Below are 21,754 nucleotides of genomic sequence, written 5' to 3' on the forward strand. Positions count from 1 at the left end.
TTTCCTTTAGCTATGTCCACTTAGATATGCTTTCCAACAGAAAATAATTTTCATACCAAACAGTATATATACATCTAAATTTATACCTATATTCTAACATTCTTCACTGTTAATCCCTATATTAGTAACCTAATTTTCACTCGGCTAGCCATCCAAGTATGAACATGACAGGCATCCTTAATCTCCTGCATATTTCAGCCCCCAAAACACAGAATGAAGTTCATTTTAAGTGTGGTAAACAAAATCTTGAATGTGACCACCACTGGCCTGTCCTGCTCACCTACCATACATGCACCATAATCCATTAACATTATTTACAGAACTACTAAACCTGTAGAACATTAAACCTGTAAAAATCCATATTTTTATGGAATTTACTATGTGTTGTGTCTAAAACAGTCTTTCTCCATCTTTCATTCTAACTGAGTCATCATTAAAACCTGGACTTTACTACAATGTCTTTTTCTGAACCCTCCTTCATCATCATGCACTCATTCTCTTAGAGAGTTCAGTCATTTTCTCCATCATGATAGCACTGTACTTTGAAACTTTTAACACTAAAATTGAATCTTTTTAAACTAAAATTTACTAAAATGGATTTTGCTCACTACTAGCTCCATGATGGGACTTTAATCCCCATGATGAAATCTCTATTTTATTCATTTTTATATCTGTATTGTCTTACAAAATAATAGCATAAACAATAGTACCTGGCAAATGTGGTGAATGAATTAATTTACTGATTATTTTGGATTAACCATTTATGTTCCAATCTAACACCAAACCCTCCACTTGTGCCCATGACTATGGTTACTCCTTTTACTTATGAAGAACATCACTTGAATAATTGTCTCATCTGTCTTATATTTCTTGTATCATTTTTCTCCTCTCTACTAGATCATTTCCATTGACTTCATACCTGCTTTAATATTTTCTTAATCCTTTCTACAACAAAACTCTTAGAAAAGGATTGCTGAAATGTGTCTCTAATTCCTTTTGTGTTATTTTGGCTTGAATTTTGTGTATTCAGACTTTGTTCTTACCTTCCATTCCACGGTTTCTGTTCATGCCAAGGGCACCAGTGATATCCACTTTTTTAGGTGTTCACGTTTTGCCCCTATCTTCCTGGACTTATTAAGTGCATTTGACACAGGTAATAAAATTCCTCTCCTTAAAGTATTTTCTTCACTTAGTTTCTCTTTTTACCTCATTAGTTGCTCCTTCTTGGTCTCCTTTGCTCTGAATCCCTGCCCTCTTAATTTGGAATATTACAGACCTCTCTATATAAAAAGCCTCTAATATTTTGCCTGTGTGTATGTATATGTTATCTCAGTCTTTCTTTCCCTACACGCCCTGCAATGCTGTAGAAGACTTTTCCTGCTTCTCAAAATGCCCTTCATCTACTCATTTTCTGACCTTATATCTTACTATTTCCTACTTCCCCATCTCCTGGACCTTACTCAAGCTCGTGTCCATCAAGTCAGTGATGCCGTCCAACCATCTTGTCCTCTGTCATCCCCTTCTCCTCCTGCCTTCAGTCTTTCCCAGCCTCAGGATCTTTTCCCATGGGTTGGCTTTTCCCATCAGGTGGCCAAAGTATCGTAGCTTCAGCTTCAACATCAGTCCTTCCAATGAATATTCAGGATTGCTTTATTTTAGGATTGACTAGTTTGATTTCCTTGCTGTCAAAGTGACTCTCAAGAGTCTTCTCCAACACCACAGTTCAAGAGGATGAATTCTTATGCATTCAGCTCTCATCATGGTCCAACTCGCACATCCATACATGACTACTGGAAAAACCATAGTTTTGACTATGCAGACTTTTGTCGGCAAAAGTAATGTCTCTGCTTTTTAATATGCTGTCTAGATGGTCATAACTTTCCTTCCAAGGAACATCTTTTAATTTCATGGCTGCAGTCACCATCTGCAGTGATATTGGAGCCTAAGAAAATAAAGTGTGTCACTGTTTCCATTGTTTCCCCATCTATTTGCCATGAAGTAATGGTACCAGAGAAGGCAATGTATTGGAGAAGGTATCGCAGAGGGCAATGGCACCCCACTCCAGTACTTTGCCTGGAAAATCCCATGGATGGAGAAGCCTGGTGGGCTGCAGTCCATGGGGTCGCTGGGGGTCGGATATGACTGAGTGACTTCATTTTCACTTTTCACTTTCATGCATTGGAGAAGGAAATGGCAACCCACTCCACTGTTCTTGCCTGGAGAATCCCAGGGACAGGGGAGCCTGGTGGCTGTCGTCTGTGGGGTCACACAGAGTCAGACACGACTGAAGTGACTTAGCAGCAATGGTACTGGATGCCATGATCTTAGTTATCTGAATGTTGAAATTTAAGCCAGTTTTTTCACTCTCCTCTTTCAGCTTCATCAAGAGGCTCCGTAGTTTCTCTTTGCTTTATGCCATAAGGGCAGTGTCAACTGCATGTGTCAGTTGCTCAGTCGTGTCTGACTTTTTGTGACCCCATGGACTGTAGTGCTCAAGGCTCCTCCATCATCTGTATATATGAGATTATTGATATTTCTCTTGGCAATCTTGATTCCAGCTTGTGCTTCATCTACCCCAACAATTTTCATGATAGCCTCTAGCCATTTTATTTTGTTTTCTAGGCTTTACAGGGCCCATATTAGAAAGAAAATCACATGCATGTATACACATATACAAACACAAGTTAATTTTTGTGAAAGGACTTTCTGATTTTCCCACTATCCAATATTACTTAAAAATTTTCTACTGTAAGATTTGACAATTTCCATATAAAATGACAGCTAAACAGAAATGTTCATGATGGTCTCATTTAATTAATTTCTACCAAAGTTATCCACCATTTTTTTCTGATATGTTTTTGAAAAGTGTTATTTCCACATGTAATGATTTATATGCATGTATGCTCAGTTGCTAAGTTGTGTCCAACTCTTTGTAACCCCATGGTCTGTAATCTGACAAGCTTCTCTATTCATTTGAATCTCAAGTTAAGAATACTTGAATGGGTTGCCAGAGATCAAATCCTTGTCTCCTGCACTGCAGACACATTTTTTAACCATTGAGCTACCACTACCCATCAGTTGGTACAATGGAAGAAATATGTAAAAAAAAAAAACACAACAAAATAATATGTATAAAAAACAAAGTAATAAAAAGTATAAAGTTTTTATGTAAAACCTTTGTGTAAAGTTCTAAATACAACTGAACATTAAGTTTAAAATAAGTAACAATTTATTATATGCAGGCAAAAGCATATTCAGTTCAGTGCAGTGCAGTTCAGTCACTCAGTCATATCCAGCTCTTTGCAACCCCATGAATCGCAGCATGCCAGGCCTCCCTGTCCATCACCAACTCCCCGAGTTCACCCAAACACATGTCCATCGAGTCGGTGATGCCATCCAGCCATCTCATGAGCCTCTGTCGTCCCCTTCTCCTCCTGCCCCCAATCCCTCCCAGCATCAGAGTCTTTCCCAATGAGTCAACTCTTCACATGAAGTGGCCAAAGTACTGGAGTTTCAGCTTTAGTATCATTCCTTCCAAATAATCCCAGGGCTGATCTCCTTCAGAATGGACTGGTTGGATCTCCTTGCAGTCCAAGGGACTCTCAAGAGTCTTCTCCAACACCACAGTTTAAAAGCATCAATTCTTCGGCGCTCAGCCTTCTTCACAGTCCAACTCTCACATCCATACATGACCACAGGAAAAACCATAGCCTTGACTAGATGAACCTTTGTTGGCAAAGTAATGTCTCTGCTTTTGAATATGCTATCTAGGTTGGTCATAACTTAATCACTGACATAAAGATCTCTAAAGAGAGAAATCTCAGATTTCATGGGTATATATGCCAGAAAAATAGGAATACATGAAATGTTAAATTTATATTTTATAATGTGCTTTAAAAATATATGTTATAGAACAGTCTTATGGACTCTGTGGGAGAGGGAGAGGGTGGGAAGATTTGGGAGAATGGCATTGAAACATGTAAAATATCATGTATGAAACGAGTTGCCAGTCCAGGTTCGATGCACGATACTGGATGCTTGGGTCTGGTGCACTGGGACGACCCAGGGAGGAGGGTTCAGGATGGGGAACACATGTATACCTGTGGCGGATTCATTTTGATATTTGGCAAAACTAATACAATTATGTAAAGTTTAAAAATAAAATAAAATTTAAAAAAAAAAGAAGGAAATGGCAACCCATTCCAGCATTCTTGCCTGGAGAATCCCAGGGAGAGAGGAGCCTGGTGGGCTGCCTTCTATGGGGTTGCACAGATTCAGACACGACTGAAACAACTTAGCAGCAGCAGCAGTAGCAGCTGCAGGAATATAATGTACAAGATGATAAATAGAATTAACATTTCTATATATTTTACAAGAAAGTTGTTAATAGAGTAAATCTGAAGAGTCCTCATAAAAAATAAGTTTTCATCACAAGGAAAAGATTTTTTCTATTTCTTTAATTTTGTATTTTTATAAGATGATGAATATTCACTAAACGTGATAATCATTTAAAGAAGTATGTAAATAAAATAATTATGCTGTAAAAAAAAACAAAAAAATAAAAATATATGTTATTACAACAATCATTCTTTCTTCGTTCAATTCTATACTGAGTCAAACAGTGGTTTTATATAGAAAAGAGAACTCTGAATTTAACTTAGGTGAATGCTGGTCTTTATTCATCGTGCATTGATTCCTTAATATTACATTGTATTTCCATAGATTAAGTGCAGGCCTCCTTCCAAATAGAGACCACATGTTTGTGGAATGTCCAGGCCATATTGCTGTGCCAAAGGTAATAATTACAACAGTATTTATCAAAGTGGTTGTCCACAAAAGAGCCATGTGTAACTTCTCCTTTTCAATTGTTGTAAATGGAAGGAGACTAGAAAATTAAAAATAAAATTTCAAGGATGAAGGAGCAGAACAAAATATTAATCAGTTTCCAGCTGAGTTAGTAGAACCACTAAGTCTTACTTTGAAGTAAATAAAGAGCCTGTCTTTGGGGAGAAAAGAATGAACATAAAGGGAGCATTTAAAAAGTCTTTCATCTTTGGAATATTTGTTGCTTAAATTACCCATTCTTCTCAGTACTAGATTTTAAAGGCTTCCAACTAGGCTTTGAAACTGATATGCTCCTGAAGTTGTTAGGCTGAAGTGGAGGAACTGACATCTTCATTAAAGCATTTTTTTAATTATGATAAATAATTCCTATAAATTGCTATCGTACCTTTATTACCAAATATCCACAAATATATTTCATTTCTTTGTTTCATTTCAAAGAATATATTTCATTCACACTTCCCTGCCAAAATATTTACTTTTAACAAAAATATTCATATTTCATATCAAAATTTTTAATTCAATGCCTAATGCCAATATATTATTTAATATTTTAAATATGTAATTATTAAATTAAATAAATGTTCAGACTCAACTATCTTCTTTGAATGAACTTTTGCTATTAATCAAAAAAGTATGCATTTAAAAAATTGTTCTGCCTTTGGAAGATTAAATTATCAGGGAAATAACTTTACAGACTTTTTTTAACTTATTCTAATTTTTATGAGTACAATCTTTCTTATAAATTTATGACAAACACAAACAAACCCAATGGTAGAAACTTAATGCCTAATCTCTCCATTAGTGTTTTCTATTACCTCTATTGTATAGTTTGAATTTTGACACTTAAATCATGTATTCACACACACACACACACACAAACACACACACACACACTCCCTTTTAGCTTATAACTGGAGCTAAAGCAATCTAATTATATACTATCAAATTTAAGTGGACATGTTTTCTAGAAATTAGACTTTGAAAGTTCAATTATAAGTGTATGAAATAGTCATTTCAGTTTTCACCAAATATTGGCAAAGTTCTCTCATTTGAATGATGCTACTGTTCTAAAGAGAAGCAGCAGCCAGCAAACTGCCCTAGGAGAGGGCAGCACCGTGTCTCTAACATCTCTGTGGCTTATTGAGGTGGGCTAGATGGGTTCTAACACCAAAGCAACAGAAATTATCATGTATATTTTACTTATAGACTGTGGAACTTTATTAACCCCCTTTTTTAATCTATGAAATAAAACAAGAGTGCATTTTGAGTTTTTAAAATTATATAAAATTAGCTTTCATTTTTTTTAATGCAACAAAATGCAGGTTAGTCCAGTTCTCTGCATGCAAATATTTTATATTTAAAAATACTTTATAAAAGCCTATTCATATATTCCTTCCCTTTCTTATTTCTTCTTCTTCATTTATGAAAATCTTACTCTTAGGCATCTGTTTTATAGCAAATGAGAAAAATGAGATTGTTATGTCTCCACTTGTTTTCAATTTGTCCACCTCAGACATAATAGCATGATGTTGACTAAGCTTAACTACTTTACTTGGTGTGTAGGAAAATTAATGTCTGTCTTTATAAAAAAAAATACTCCTATTATATTAGGATTTGTAAAATATTTGCCATTATACAATCAATCATGTTTTTGAAAATGTGGAACTAGTAAATTTTAATTACTCTTTCTAAAGCCATGTATAATAAGACCTTTTCCATTTCTTTTCAAAATGTCATCACTACTGAAATACTCATGAGAACTTTGTGCAATACATATGCTAGCTTGCAATTTTATTATTTTTAATAAATAGGGAAGATGGGAAAATAAGGATCCTTAGTGCCTTGAATAAAGTGAAAAAGTGCTTAATACTTATCACTGTGACCAGACCTTTCTCCCTCAGTGAAGGTAATAAAAGAAGTCAGATCACCCTCCTTGCTTTTAACTATTCCCAAGCAGCTGTCATGGTGTTTGGCTATGAAAAGCACTCATGGGTCCTAAGTCGTTAGACATTTGGGACATTTGGAATGAAAACGAAACTTCATAAGCAGGAGGCTGCAGGTAATATTTGAAATTGTTTAACACTGTCTCAGGTAGAAAATAAAAGGGATGTCAAAATAATATCTTTAAAGGTCTCTTCATAACAAGAAACTTTTATCTCATTCTTTAAAAAAAAATGTAACCCATTTGGACGTAACTCAGAAAAAGGAATGAAATTATTTTTTTTCCACATGGTTTTAAAGTACTACCTCCTAGGGTTCTTTTGGATAGCTCATGATATAAGTGAAAACATCTAACTTATGCTTGACACATAGAAAGCACTCAATATTAGTTTTCTTTTCAAGATAAACTAGTATGTATATCCAGGGAATATGATTTTATCATTTATTAATTTTATAATATATATCATCATTTTATTCTAGAGTCAGAAATCACCTTAAAACTGTATGGTTTGAGCCAATTATTTTATAAATGAAAGGAAAAAAAAAAAAGGAAAGCCAAAATAATCTTATGGGAACTCTGAGTTAGAAGAATAGTTGTTTTTTTTTTTTTTTTCTCTAACTTTAGTCTGTGTTCTTTCAATCATTTTTTTTTAGCTTTGTCTCTTTCCCTTGATTTATCAATTTCATGACCATAGGAAATCTTTCTGTCTGGACTGCATATAGTGTCCAGTACAGTTGTCAATACATATGTACACTGGATATTTTCTGCCAAGTTGTAAATTAACAGAGTGTATGACAATGTCAACATGGTCAGAAGAATTGAGTATATTCAGCAGTAATAGATACAGTAAAAATATGAATATCATGCCAATTTGAAAAAAAAATAGTGCTTCTGTCCAAATTTGATATTATATATACAGTTGAGCTATTTCAAATTCTGAAAGATGATGCTGTGAAAGTGCTGCAGTCAATATGCCAGCAAATTTGGAAAACTCAGCAGCGGCCACAGGACTGGAAAAGGTCAGTTTTCATTCCAATCCCAAAGAAAGGCAATGCCAAAGAATGCTCAAACTACTGCACAATTGTACTCATCTAACACTCTAGTAAAGTAATGCTCAAAATTCTCCAAGCCAGGCTTCAGCAATATGTGAACCGTGAACTTCCAGTTGTTCAAGCTGGTTTTAGAAAAGGCAGAGGAACCAGAGATCAAATTGCCAACATCCACTGGGTCATCAAAAAAAACAAGAGAGTTTCAGAAAAATATCTACTTCTGCTTTATTGACTATGCCAAAGCCTTTGACTGTGTGGATCACAATAAACTGTGGAAAATTCTGAAAGAGATGGGAATACCAGACCACCTGACCTGCCTCTTGAGAAACCAATATGCGGTTAGAACTGGACATGGAACAACAGACTGGTTCCAAATAGGAAAAGGAGTATGTCATGGCTGTATATTGTCACCCTGCTTATTTAACTTCTATGCAGAGTACATCATGAGAAACGCTGGGCTGGAAGAAGCATAAGCTGGAATCAAGATTGCCGGGAGAAATATCGATACCCTCAGATATGCAGATGACACCAGGGTTACTGCAGAAAGTGAAGAGGAGCTAAAAAGCCTCTTGATGAAAGTGAAAGAGGAGAGTGAAAAGTTGGCTTAAAGCTCAACATTCAGAAAACGAAGATCATGGCATCCGGTCCCATCACTTCATGGGAAATAGATGGGGAAACAGTGGAAACAGTGTCAGACTTTATTTTGGGGGGCTCCAAAATCACTGCAGATGGTGATTGCAGCCATGAAATTAAAAGACGCTTACTCCTTGGAAGGAAAGTTATGACCAACCTAGATAGCATATTCAAAAGCAGAGACATTACTTTGCCCACAAAGGTCCATCTCATCAAGGCTATGGTTTTTCCAGTGGTCATGTATGGATGTGGGAGTTGGACTGTGAAGAAAGCTGAGTGCCAAAGAATTGATGCTTTTGAACTGTGGTGTTGGAGAAGACTCTTGAGAGTCCCTTGGACTGCAAGGAGATCAACCAGTCCATTCTAAAGGAGACCAGTCCTGGGTGTTCATTTGAAGGACTGATGCTGAAGATGAAACTCCAGTACTTGGCCACCTCATGCGAAGAGTTGACTCATTGGAAAAGACCCTGATGTTGGGAGGGATTGGAGGCAGGAGGAAAAAGGGATTACAGAGGATGAGATGGCTGGATGGCATCACCGACTCGATGCACATGGGTTTGGGAGGCCTGGTGTCCTGCGATTCATGGGGTCGCAAAGAGTTGGACATGACTGAGCAACTGAATTGACTGGCTGACTGATATTTATTACTTATTATATATCAGTTCAGTTCAGTTCATCCAGACTCATGTATAGGGTGACAATATACAGCCTTGACGTACTCCTTTCTATTGCTTTTTCCATGATCCACCAGATGTTGGCAATTTGATCTCTGGTTCTTCTGCCTTGTCTAAAACCAGCTTGAACATCTTGGAAGTTCACAGTTCACTTGCTGAAGCCTGGCTTGGAGAAATTTGAGCATTACTTTACTAGCGTGTGAGATGAGTACAATTGTGTGATAGTTTGAGCATTCTTTGGCATTGCCTTTCTTTGGGCTTGGAATGAAAACTGACCTTTTCCAGTCCTGTGGCCACTGCTGAGTTTTCCAAATTTGCTGGCATATTGAGTGTAGCACTTTAACAGCATCATCTTCCAGGATTTGAAATAGCTCAACTGGAATCCCATCACCTCTACTAGCTTTGTTCGTAGTGATGTTTTCTAAGGCCCAGCTTGACTTCACATTCCAGGATGTCTGGCTCTAGGTGAGTGATTACACCATCATGATTATCTTGGTCATGAAGATCTTTTTTTGTACAGTTCTTCTGTGTATTCTTGCCACCTCTTCTTAATATCTTTTGCTTCTGTTAAGTTCATACCATTTCTGTCCTTTATTGAGCCCATCTTTGCATGAAATGTTCCCTTAAATATACATAATTGTGATATGGTTATATACATATATATTGTGATATATATATCATTAGGAAAATTGAGTATTCCTCTTTATGCCTCTTTAGCATATAGACATGTCTTTCTGTAAATGATACACCCAGAGTTATTTCTATAAAGCAATAAACTAAGTCATAGATATTAAAGCTTTCCTTAGACCCTCCTAGTTGATCCTCATATATAATGTTCCCTTGTTTCTTTTAAGAACCTCAGCATGTAAGTAATGATTTGTTGATCTTTTATAATAAAAAAAAAATTAATTAAAATAATCATGTTCAGCAAAAAGGTAATGCATGCCTACTCACCTATATTAGGATCTATTTAGTATTTTACTTATTTTTTATTTTTTAAATCTTATAGAAATATAGTTGATCTTCAATGTTGTGTTTAATTTCTGTTGCAGAGAAACATGACTGAGTTTAATATATATATATATATTCTTATTTTTTCCGACTGTGGTTTTTGCACAGGACACTGAATATATTTCTCTGTGCTATACAGCAGGACCTTGCTATCTATCCATCCTATATGTAATATATCACATCTGCTAATTCCAAACTCTCAGTACTTCTCTCCCCTGTGGCCTCCCCCTTGGTAATCACAGCACTTCTCTCTATATCTGTAAGTATGTTTTTGTTTCATAAATATGTTCATCTGTGTCATGTATAGATTCCATATATAAAAGATATATGATATTTCTCTGACTAACTTAATTTTGTGTAATAAACTCTAGGTCCATCCATGTTACTGTAAATGGCAATATTTCATTATTTTTTAAGGTTGAAAAATATTGTATCTGTATGCCATATCTTCTTTATGCATTCATCTGTTAAAGGACATTTAGTTTGTTTCCATGTCTTATTGTAAATAGTGCTGTTATGAACCTAAGGGTGCATGGAATTCTTTGAATTATGGTTTTTCTGGGTATATGCCCAGGAGTGGGATTGCTGGATCATATAGCAACTCTATTTTTAGTTTTTTTATGAACCTTCATACTGTTCTCAATAGTGACTACACCAATTCACATTCCCACTAACAGTGTAGGAGGGCTTCCTTTTCTCCACAATCTACACAAAAATAAACTCAAAATGGTTTAAAGACTTAAACTTAAAACAAGACACCTAAAACTCCTAGAAGAGGACATAGCCAAAATATTCTCCTACACAAACTATACCAATGTTTTCTTAGGTCAGTCTCCCAAGGCAACAGATAGAAAAGTATAAATAAACAAATGGGACCTAATCAAACTCAAAACTTTTTCACAGCAAAGGAAACCATAAACAAAACAAAAAGGTATCCTATGGACTGGGAGAAAATGTTTGCAAACGATGTGACTGACAAAGGCTTAATTTCCGAAATATATAAACAGCTCTTACAATTTAATAACAAAAGGGAAAAGCAACCCAATTGAAAAATGGTGAGAAGACCTAAATAAATATTTCTCCAAAGAGGAAATACAGAGAGCCAATAGGCACATCCAAAACCGTTCATCATTGCTAATTATTAGAGAAATGCAAATCAAAACTACAATGAAGTACTGCCTCATACAGGTCAGAATGGCCATACCTAAAATGTTTAACCATATGTAATACCCAATGAACATAAAAAATACTGACTTAAATCACTTTATATATTTTTTTTCAGTTTTGTCGGTCAGTCGTGTCTGATTCTTTGTGCCCCATGGACTGCAGCATGCCAGGCTTCCCTGTCCATCACCAACTCCTGGAACCTGCTCAAACTCATGTCCATTGAGTCAGTGATATAATCCACCCCTCTCATCCTCTGTTATCCCCTTCTCCTCCTGCCTTCAATCTTTCCAGCATCAAGGTCTTTTCTAATGAGCCAGTTCTTTGCATCAGGTGGCCAAATTATTGGAGCTTCATTTTCAGAATCTGTCCCTCCAGTGAATATTCAGGACTGATTTCCTTTAGGGTTGACTGGTTTGAATTCCTTATGGTTCAAGGGGCTCTCAAGAGTCTTCTCCAACACCACAGTTCAAAAGTGCTCAGCTTTCTTTATAGTTCAACTCTCACATCCATACATGACTACTGGAAAAACTAAACATTACCCAGACAGACCTTTGTTGGCGAAGTAATGTCTCTGATTTTTAATATGCTGTCTAGGTTGGTCATAGCTTTTCTTCTAAGGAGCAAGTGCCTTTTAATTTCATGGCTGCAGTTAACATCTACAGTGATTTTGGAGCCCCCCAAAATAAAGTCTCTCACTGTTTCCATTGTTTCCCCATCTATTTGCCATGACGTGATGGGACCATATACCAAGATCTTAGTTTTCTGAATGTTGAGTTTTAAGCCAACCTTTTCACTCTCCTCTTTCACTTTCCTCAAGAAGCTCTTTAGTTCTTCTTCACTTTCTGCCATAAGGGTGGTGTCATCTGCATATCTGAGGTTATTGATATTTCTCCCAGCAATTGTTTTAAATACTTAAAACAAGTCCAATTTTTAGTGAAACTGTAAGTTCTTTGAAATTGAAGAATTTAATAAAATACTTCTAGTGCTACACTGCTTAGAACAAAGTTATTTTCTAACTATTCAGTTATTAGAGGATGGTGGAGATTTCTAAAGAAATAAATGCCAATATTCTGATTCAAATTGGTGGGAAAATACCTTCTGCTTTGAACACCATGCCTAAGTGATTAGAGGCAAAAATGGCATTTTGTATTCTTGGCTCTTGAGATCCTCTCAAGTGAACATATGGAACTGAATTTGGGATTAAATCAAATGCTGAGTGCACTAACTTCTCTACCTCAGTTTTCTCTTTCAATTTATTTTCTTTTTCCTTTTAACCCAGATCAAATCTCTCCATATGTTGGTTCCTATTTAGACTAGCAACAATTTTCCCTACATTGCTTTTATGTTACATTACACCCTGGGGTAAATGTCATTAACTATAGTTTCAGCCATTAGTCTCATCCCATCATTATATAATTGACTTTCCAGAGAATCTTCTCTGTATGTGTAATTTTGACTAATTCAACCCGCAATTTGGAAAACTTTTCAGAATCCTTTCAATTCAATGATTTATCTTAAGCAATATAATCAGCAAGGTGCACTTTAAAGAAGTAATGTTTGAAAGCAAGCCTATTTAATTTCCGTATTTTTATCTTTTAAAAAAAGGTAATAAAAAAGAATCTATATTTAAGAGTTACATCTCTGTTTAAAGTATGGATATCTGTGAGAAGAGAGAAATATAAACAAGGAGCATGACAAAAGGATGGTTACTTTGAATATTATATACAAAATAGATCATATAACATTGAAATAAAATTAGCAACTTTGAAAATATTGTTTGAATATGTAACTTTGCTATATTAATGTAAAACACAGATTATATATTTATATATTCATAATATTTCTACATATTTATATTTTAAATGCAATCATTTAAAAAGTATATTTTAAATGTTTACTACTTTGAAAAACATTTACAGCTACTAACTTCTAAACAAGAATCAATGAGTCTTTATAAGTTTAAGTCCTCCCACAGTTGTTAAGGATACCCTGGAGAAGGGAACAGCTACCCCCACTCCAGTACTCTGGCCTGGAGAATTCCACTGACTGTATAGTCCATGGGGTAGCAAAGAGTCAGACACGACTGAGTGACTTTCACTTCATTTCACTTCACAGGTGTTAAAAGGGGACCCAGGGTTCTTCCACAAAAATCATTTCTGTCTAGGCCTTAGATCCTGTAAATATCAGCTCCCAGGAGAATAGAATAAAATATAATCTATTGAAATACCAGACCCAGAGAGTTAACTAGAAAAGTTTCATGGAATTTGTTGCTCAAACAAAGCCATCATACCACCATAAATATCAAGCAAACAATCAAATAGTTATGAAATACTGACAGTAAACAAAATGCATGAACTTATTTGGCAGAAATGACAGATTCTTTAACTCAACAAATAAATAATCCTACAATGATCATTCAATGGCTAAAGGAATTCAGAATATGTGATGCAGTTTATCCCACTTTTCTTATCCCATCTACACAGGTCAAATTGAATACTCAATGCTAGACCCTGACAAATAAACTCTAGCCTACACTTGAATACAGAAAAGGTAAAAGTTTAAACATTTACCTACATCTTTTATTCTTGATTTCTTGATCCAAAGGCAAGAGAGCCCCAGACTTGACTGCAGTATTCCTCAGAACCAAGATCTGTGGAAAACAGTGAGGTATTAACAATGTTAGGTTAATGTCATATCTTGAAGTATAAGTTTTGCTACTGGAATCCCATTTTTCATGAGTTGGCTGTGCAGTGACTGAGTTAGATTGACTTTTGCCATCAAAGTTTACACGCTGCACCCCATAGCTGCTCTATTTCCTGGCCAGAGCTCAGCCCTCCTATAGAGTTGTTCTCCTGTCTGTCAGACTAAGGCACTGACTTCACTGGTTCATATTCCCAGGTGCTATTACCTACACAGGAGACCAAACCAACTTCTCTTTGGCTTATTTATTCAGAGAAGCAGACTGTATGGATGCTTGCATGTGTCTTTTACGTGTGTGTAAACTAAGATTTCTATTCAAAATGTTCAAAATGCTTAAAGATGTTAAGTAATTCTAAAATATAAAAATGTTTTTATAACTAGAAAACTTTACCTGGTATGAAATTAATTCTAACAACTCTCTACCAAAACATACTGGCATCTCAATATTAATATATTTAGTATGTTTTAAATTTCCAAGCTGAAATAATAATAAACATTGATCTGCTGGAATGTATCTGTGCCTAGGTTAGTGTGGGCATTACTTTGTCATCATATAAGATGAAATCATCAGAAAGAGAAGATGAAGATCTTTTCTATTTTAATAAATGCACTTTAAAAATAGATTAAAATTTCACTTTTTAGTATTAGGGAAAATTCTCATAGAGAATACATGTAACCTCTTATTATCACACACAACTGAAGTTTTAAAGTTAAAGGCATGTTTTAAGAAGAAAGTAGGGTAACAGAAAATAGAACAAACCATTAGTTCAAAACTATTCACTTGACTGGAAACCTAGAACTCTTGAGTTAAATACTTCCTTTTGGGGTTTACCAAGCACACTTTTTCAGAATTTGAAATTACTTCCACACTCTGTATATGATGAAACTAGCTTTATCACATGGCCATTCTGAAAACAAACAATAGATGCATTTTGTCTTAAGGCAGAATTTGTTTTTTCTGAACAATAAACAATTATAAAACCTTCATCATATTCTTATAGAAGCCATTAGCGATGCTGAATATTTTTGACTCAGAAGTCTTTAGGAAACCTTGCATCATTTCCAAAAATACATCTCAGAGTATCTGTTCTGCAAAATACTCTATAGAAAAATAATGATGATGATGGCTAGGGGAGTTATATGGTTGAATATGTTTTGAAAAGTTAAAAAAGTGAAGCTGCTCAGTCGTGACCGACTCCTTGCAATCCCATGGGCTGTAGCCTACTGGGCTCATCCATCCATGGAATTTTCCAGGCAAAAGTAGTGTTGGAAGCTGCAAATAGTATCTCTTGGCAATTTATAAAGCATATTAGAATGCTAAAACCAAAAATTTGTTCAGAAGAGCATGTTAGACACTTAGAAACCAGTGTTCAACAAAATATTTTTCAACTTAATCTGCCTTCAAAACAACCTACTCTAACACTTCCCTATCCCAATTGTATTTTTTAAATTTATTTTTAATTGAAGGATAATTGCTTTACAGTATTGTGTTGGTTTCTGCCATACATCAACATGAATCAACCATGTTGATTCAATACATGTATCCACATGTATAGCCAACTGTATTTTTTAAGCAGATTTCTCTGATGTCTTTCTCACTGAGTCCTAAGTCAGGACAATTATAAAGTTGTAGGAAGCCTTCCACTGTTAGTGTTTTAAAAAAAAAAAAAAAGGCTGTGAATAATTTATATTAAAATAAACACAGGTAAAGCAGATTTTAGGTTTTCCTCTTGTTTTCATTTCTATATCTTAATATCTTAATCTGAAGAGAAATGACTGAAGTTATATCTAACTTGTAAACTGTGCAGTCTTCTGTGCATTCATTGGCATGACTGAGAGATGGTTTTTTCCACATAATAATGACAGTCCTCAGTATTATTGAGAAGACAAAGTTGAGAACCTCTGGTGTCCATACATAGCTTAATGGTCTGAGAGTAAAGTATACTTCACATGCAAGTATATTTACATACTTCTTAGAAATGTCCATGGCAAAAAAAAAAAAAATGTATTGGCAATAACAACTGCAAGATAATTTAATAATTTCTGGAAAGACATGCAAGGCAAAAGGACAAGCAAAGTAACTCCTTTGTCCCAGAAAATCTTAACCAGAATGATCTGACATTACCTCAAGATATACTAATGAAATTTTAACTGGTATTTACAGTTAATTTGTTGTGTTGCTGAACTTTCAATCTTTACTTAGTGTTTTATAAAGCTTCCAGACAGTCTGTACTGAAATTACAAGACTTTCCTCTTAGAATTCATCAGAATTATTTGTCAAAATACCATTTTTATTGTCAACAACATTTATGATAAGTAAAAATATGGTTAAAATCAGTATTTTATTTGTTTTAAACAAAAATGGAATTGCCTCTATTTTGAAATTTAATGATTTATTTTTCTGGCAAAGTAAAAATTGTGCTTTTGGGGCTCTTATTAATAATAGATACACATAGGTGCACAACTACACTTTAATCTATAGACATGGATTTGATACTTGTGTGTGTATATGTTTGTGCAAATATGCATTTCTGTAAATAGATATGGATAGCCTTCTTTCTTGTCTCTTCCTGTGTTGGCCTATAATAACATTTTACTCTAACATTAGGATATCTAAATGGCAATTAGCTTATCTAAATCTAACTTAAATAACCAGACTTTGTTCTATAGTTGAGGGATCAGTATTTGTATGTAAAAAGTTTGGGCTTAAATTAAGGCTTAGATGTTTGCTATCACACATTTCCCAAAATACATTGTTAAAAAATTAATGAGTAAATGAGAAGAAATAAATGAATCAAGCAGTTTTTTTTTTTTGATTCAAGTAAAAAAGTTAAAAACTAATAGTGTATTAATCTCTTTTCATTTATTCCTCATTTTATTGATTAAAGGTATGAAAACTGGCACTAAAGTTTTATTGATTAATATTTAAGCAAGCAGATGTATATTGTTAAAGACAAAACTTCTTTTAGATATTTTATGCCAATAATCACCAAAAAATGTAACAGAATTAACTATAGTCCTTTGAAATGTACTGATCATTTCCTCTATACCACAAAAAATGTTTAAAAAGTTTTTTAAGTCATAATAATGTGATTTTAATAATTATAAAATATTTTTCACATTTTAAAATACATATTTATATTGTTTTTAAAATGTTATCCATTTTTATGATTATTCCAAGGCCAAGAAACAGACTTTTTAATATATGTCACTATATGTGATATATTGTGTATTATATAGCATGTACGACACATATTTAAATAATATTTAGATAATAAAGTCATTTGTTCATATTTTCATTTCAGGTCTCAATTGATTTAAGTTTTATCAAGATTACCTGAACATGTTACATTGCTTATGAGATAATACACAGCATTTTAAATGATATTTTAGAGGTAAATTAAAAAGAAATTTATTTTTCATTGTTATTAGTATATGTTCTGTGATACTTTTAAAGTACTAAAATTTTAAGGTTGTCTCAAGATAATATTCTTTATTATATCAATTTTTACTACCTTTCATAGCATATAGTCCAACTGGGTTCATCTTTCTTTCTACTACAAATTTTTGCCCTAATATGTTCCTTTTTTTAAATTTGTCTAATATATATCTGCATCCTACTACCTGGATCAGTTAGACTATTAAAACTGGACAATACAAAACTTACTTTGATTCTTTGTTTTTGTGTAACAACAGAAAACAACAGAATGGGAAAGATTAGAGATCTCTTCAAGAAAATTAGAGATATCAAGGGAACATTTCATGCAAAGATGGGCTCAATAAAGGACAGAAATGGTATACACCTAACAGAAGCAGAAGATATTAAGAAGAGGTGGCAAGAATACACAGAAGAACTGTACAAAAAAGATCTTCACGACCCAGATAATCATGATGGTGTAATCACTCACCTAGAGCCAGACATACTGGAATGTGAAGTCAAGTGGGCCTTGGAAAGCATCACTACGAACAAAGCTAGTGGATGTGATGGAATTCCAGTTGAGCTATTTCAAATCTTGAAAGAAGATGCTGTGAAAATGCTGCACTCAGTATGCCAGCAAATTTGGAAAACTCAGCAGTGGCCACAGGACTGGAAAGGTCAGTTTTCATTCCAATCCCAAAGAAAGGCAATGCCAAAGAATGCTCAAACTACCACACAATTGCACTCATCTCACATGCTAGTAAAGTAATGCTCAAAATTCTCCAAGCCATGCTTCAGCAATACGTGAACTGTGAACTTCCTGATGTTCAAGCTGGTTTTAGAAAAGGCAGAGGAACCAGAGATCAAATTGCCAACATCCGCTGGATCATGGAAAAAGCAAGAGAGTTCCAGACAAACATCTATTTCTGCTTTATTGACTATGCCAAAGCCTTTGACTGTGTGGATCACAATCAACTGTGGAAAATTCTGAAAGAGATGGGAATACCAGACCACCTCACCTGCCTCTTGAGACACCTGTATGTAGGTCAGGAAGCAAGAGTTACAACTGGACATGGAACAACAGACTGGTTCCAAATAGGAAAAGGAGTATGTCAAGGCTGTATACTGTCACCCTGCTTATTTAACTTCTATGCAGAGTACATCATGAGAAACGCTGGACTGGAAGAAACACAAGCTGGAATCAAGATTGCCAGGAGAAATATCAATAACCTCAGATATGCAGATGACACCACTCTTATGGCAGAAAGTGAAGAAGAACTAAAAAGCCTCTTGATGAAAGTGAAAGTGGAGAGTGAAAAAGTTGGCTTAAAGCTGAACATTCAGAAAACGAAGATCATGGCATCTGGTCCCATCACTTCATGGGAAATAGATGGGGAAACAGTGGAAACAGTGTTAGACTTTATTTTTGGGGCTCCAAAATCACTGCAGATGGTGACTGCAGCCATGAAATTCAAAGATGCTTACTCCTTGGAAGGAAAGTTATGACCAACCTAGATAGCATATTCAAAAGCAGAGACATTACTTTGCCCACAAAGGTCCGTCTAGTCAAGGCTATGGTTTTTCCTGTGGTCATGTATGGATGTGAGAGTTGGACTGTGAAGAAGGCTGAGTGCCGAAGAATTGATGCTTTTGAACTGTGGTGCTGGAGAAGACTCTTGAGGGTCCCTTAGACTGCAAGGAGATCCAACTGGTCCATTCTGAAGAAGATCAGTCCTGGGTGTTCTTTGGAAGGAATGATGCTTAAGCTGAAACTCCAGTACTTTGGCCACCTCATGCGAAGAGTTGACTCATTGGAAAAGACTCTGATGCTGGGAGGGATTGGGGGCAGGAGGAGAAGGGGACGACAGAGGATGAGATGGCTGGATGGCATCACTGACTCAATGGACGTGAGTCTGAGTGAACTCTGGGAGTTGGTGATGGACAGGGAGGCCTGGTGTGCTGCGATTCATGGGGTCTTAAAGAGTCGGACACGCCTGAGGGACTGAACTGAACTGAACAAAGTGTGCCAAAGCTTAGTGCTTTAAAACAGCTACCATTATATTACATTTCATATTTTGGAGGGTTGAGAATTTGGACAGATTTCAGTCTCATGATTCTTCTGCTCAAAATTACATTGCCTAGAGTCAGTGGTATTCAGTTGACATGTGCACTGGTCTGAAAGATCCAACTGAGCTTCACACTCATGCCTCGTGCCCTGGTAGAAAGACTAGAAACTGAGCTTAACTAGCGTTCTTCCCGTCTCCATACATCTTAGGGCCTCTCTCTGATCTCCTCCACATGGGTGACTATTTATATATGGTGGTTCTTTGAGACTAATGCTGACACTGCCATGATGCTACTTCTGCCATATTAATCAAAGAAGTTCCAGTTCAGCCCAAATTCAAAAGAAGGGGAAGAGATTCACTCCTCTATGGGAAGTAGGAGAAAAAATCCTTTACCATTGTTATTATTCCACAGCACCATTGCCAAAGAAATTGATGGCTTACATTATTCAAATTCTTAAGTCTCATTTCTATGTACTGCAATATTTGGCTTAGGGAAAATAATGAATATGTATCATAGTTTCTATTATAATTTAGCAATAAAATTATATATATAGATCTGAAAGTGAGGCCCTGCACACTAGAAAATATATGATACAATTTTGTGAAGATGTTGATAATTAATCATATTGCCTTTAATAATTATAAAATAATAATTGCTATTATTTTAGGATAATGGGAAAAAAACAGGCAATGTGTTAAGTGTTATTTTTACAGTTATTTAATTCTCCAGGAAGGGCTCTATTATCATTCTTCTTTTTATAGATAAAGAAACTGAAGCACAGAAGTATTGAGACAAATTTCTTAAATTTATAAAGCTAGTAAGATGTATACCTGGGATTCAAATGTCATCAGTCTAGGCTTAAAATCTGTACTACTGCCTTTTTACTTATTCTTTCAAGATATAATGATTCCAAACTGTTTCCACAGAAAGATATATAAAGGCTGTCAATTGTAAAGAAGTTACAAGGCTTTTCCTATCTCTCAACTGGCTAGTAATATGGTAGCAATATCAGCAATCTATTCTCAGTTTCATTCCCTTCTAGATTATTTTGGGTTTGTTCTGTTTTTAAAAACACCCAGATAGGTCCCTATGGAACCTTATGAATTAATCAGTTGTATGGCTATTTAGAATTAAAATAACTCATAGTAAATATAGAAATTGTTATATGTGAACAGTTTTAACTAGATGTATGTTAAACATGATTATCTTCAAGTCATAAAATATTTGTCACTTATATTTTATTGCTTATCATTTTACTCACATTGTTCAATGAGTGCAATTTTACTAGTACAATATTATTACTATTATAACAAAAATATATTTTGAAACTGTCTTCTCAGAGTATACTTTAATTATAAATTCCTCTAGAAGTTAATTTCTCATTGATAGTTTACAGAAATATATGACATAAATGAAAACATTGCTATTTAGAGAAAGTTAATTTCCTTGTGTATTTTATAATTTGAGTAAATATAAAAATAATTTTTTAATTTCTCAATCAGAGATGATATTTAATCTCTTTCAGAAATTAAAACTGCTTCTGGTTAGATATAAACATCTGGGATCCAAAGACATACAATAAACTTGAAGTCATTCTCTATTCTTTTTCTTACAAAATTGTTTTGACATTTGGAAAACAATCTAAGCAAAAAGTAGAAGCACAGGAATTCAATCAAGTCAATGATTAGCAAAATAAAAGCATAAGTATTCAATCAAATCAGTGATTAATATTTATCCAAGCCATGACAGAAGTAATTCTAGACCATCAGAATGTGAATTCCCATAATTTGTATGAGGCACTTATTCTGAAATAACTCAGATATACAGTTTGTTGTAGAGGAATCATGCTTATTGTTAAAAATCTTAAACAGGACTCTTCTAACTTGTGTCAAGGAAAAAGAAAGGAATATATTAAGGAGCCTTCTCTGAACATTCACAGAACACACTAGCATGATAAAGTCCTTATAAGACATGTTGTTTAGAAATCTTTAAATGTTAATCTAACATCTCCCAACCTCATTTTCTAAAAATTTTCTAAAAATCTCCTCATGCCTTAATCTGTAACTAACACTTTAGGAAATGCAACTTAAAATACAATATAATTTCTGTAAATATTTCAGGCCCTTCTTGTAAAAAGTATATTTGAGAATAGTACAGCTATAGTTTTAGAGGGATTATTTACTTTCTTTAAATGTATAGCTAGTTGCTTGGTTAAAAATACAAGTCAAATGGTACTCCAAATAAAATC

General features: G+C 34.7%; 1 long non-coding RNA gene across 2 annotated transcripts in view; it reads right to left on the bottom strand.

Moving 5' to 3' along the window:
- Nucleotides 1-21,754, bottom strand: part of LOC123330063 — a 105,071-nt gene that overhangs the window by 4,458 nt on the left and 78,859 nt on the right. Inside the window, exons 2-3 of one of the 2 annotated variants that reach the window (XR_006545770.1) lie at nt 13,896-13,971; nt 4,567-4,885 (exon numbers count right to left, since the gene is read on the bottom strand). This is a non-coding gene — a long non-coding RNA (uncharacterized LOC123330063). Of the gene's footprint in view, nt 1-4,566; nt 4,886-13,895; nt 13,972-21,754 lie in introns of those variants that run through there. The other variant, XR_006545771.1, reaches the window with a different exon arrangement.

This window comes from Bubalus bubalis, chromosome 17 (assembly GCF_019923935.1).
Source record: "Bubalus bubalis isolate 160015118507 breed Murrah chromosome 17, NDDB_SH_1, whole genome shotgun sequence".
In the NCBI taxonomy this organism is placed as follows: Eukaryota; Metazoa; Chordata; class Mammalia; order Artiodactyla; family Bovidae; genus Bubalus; species Bubalus bubalis.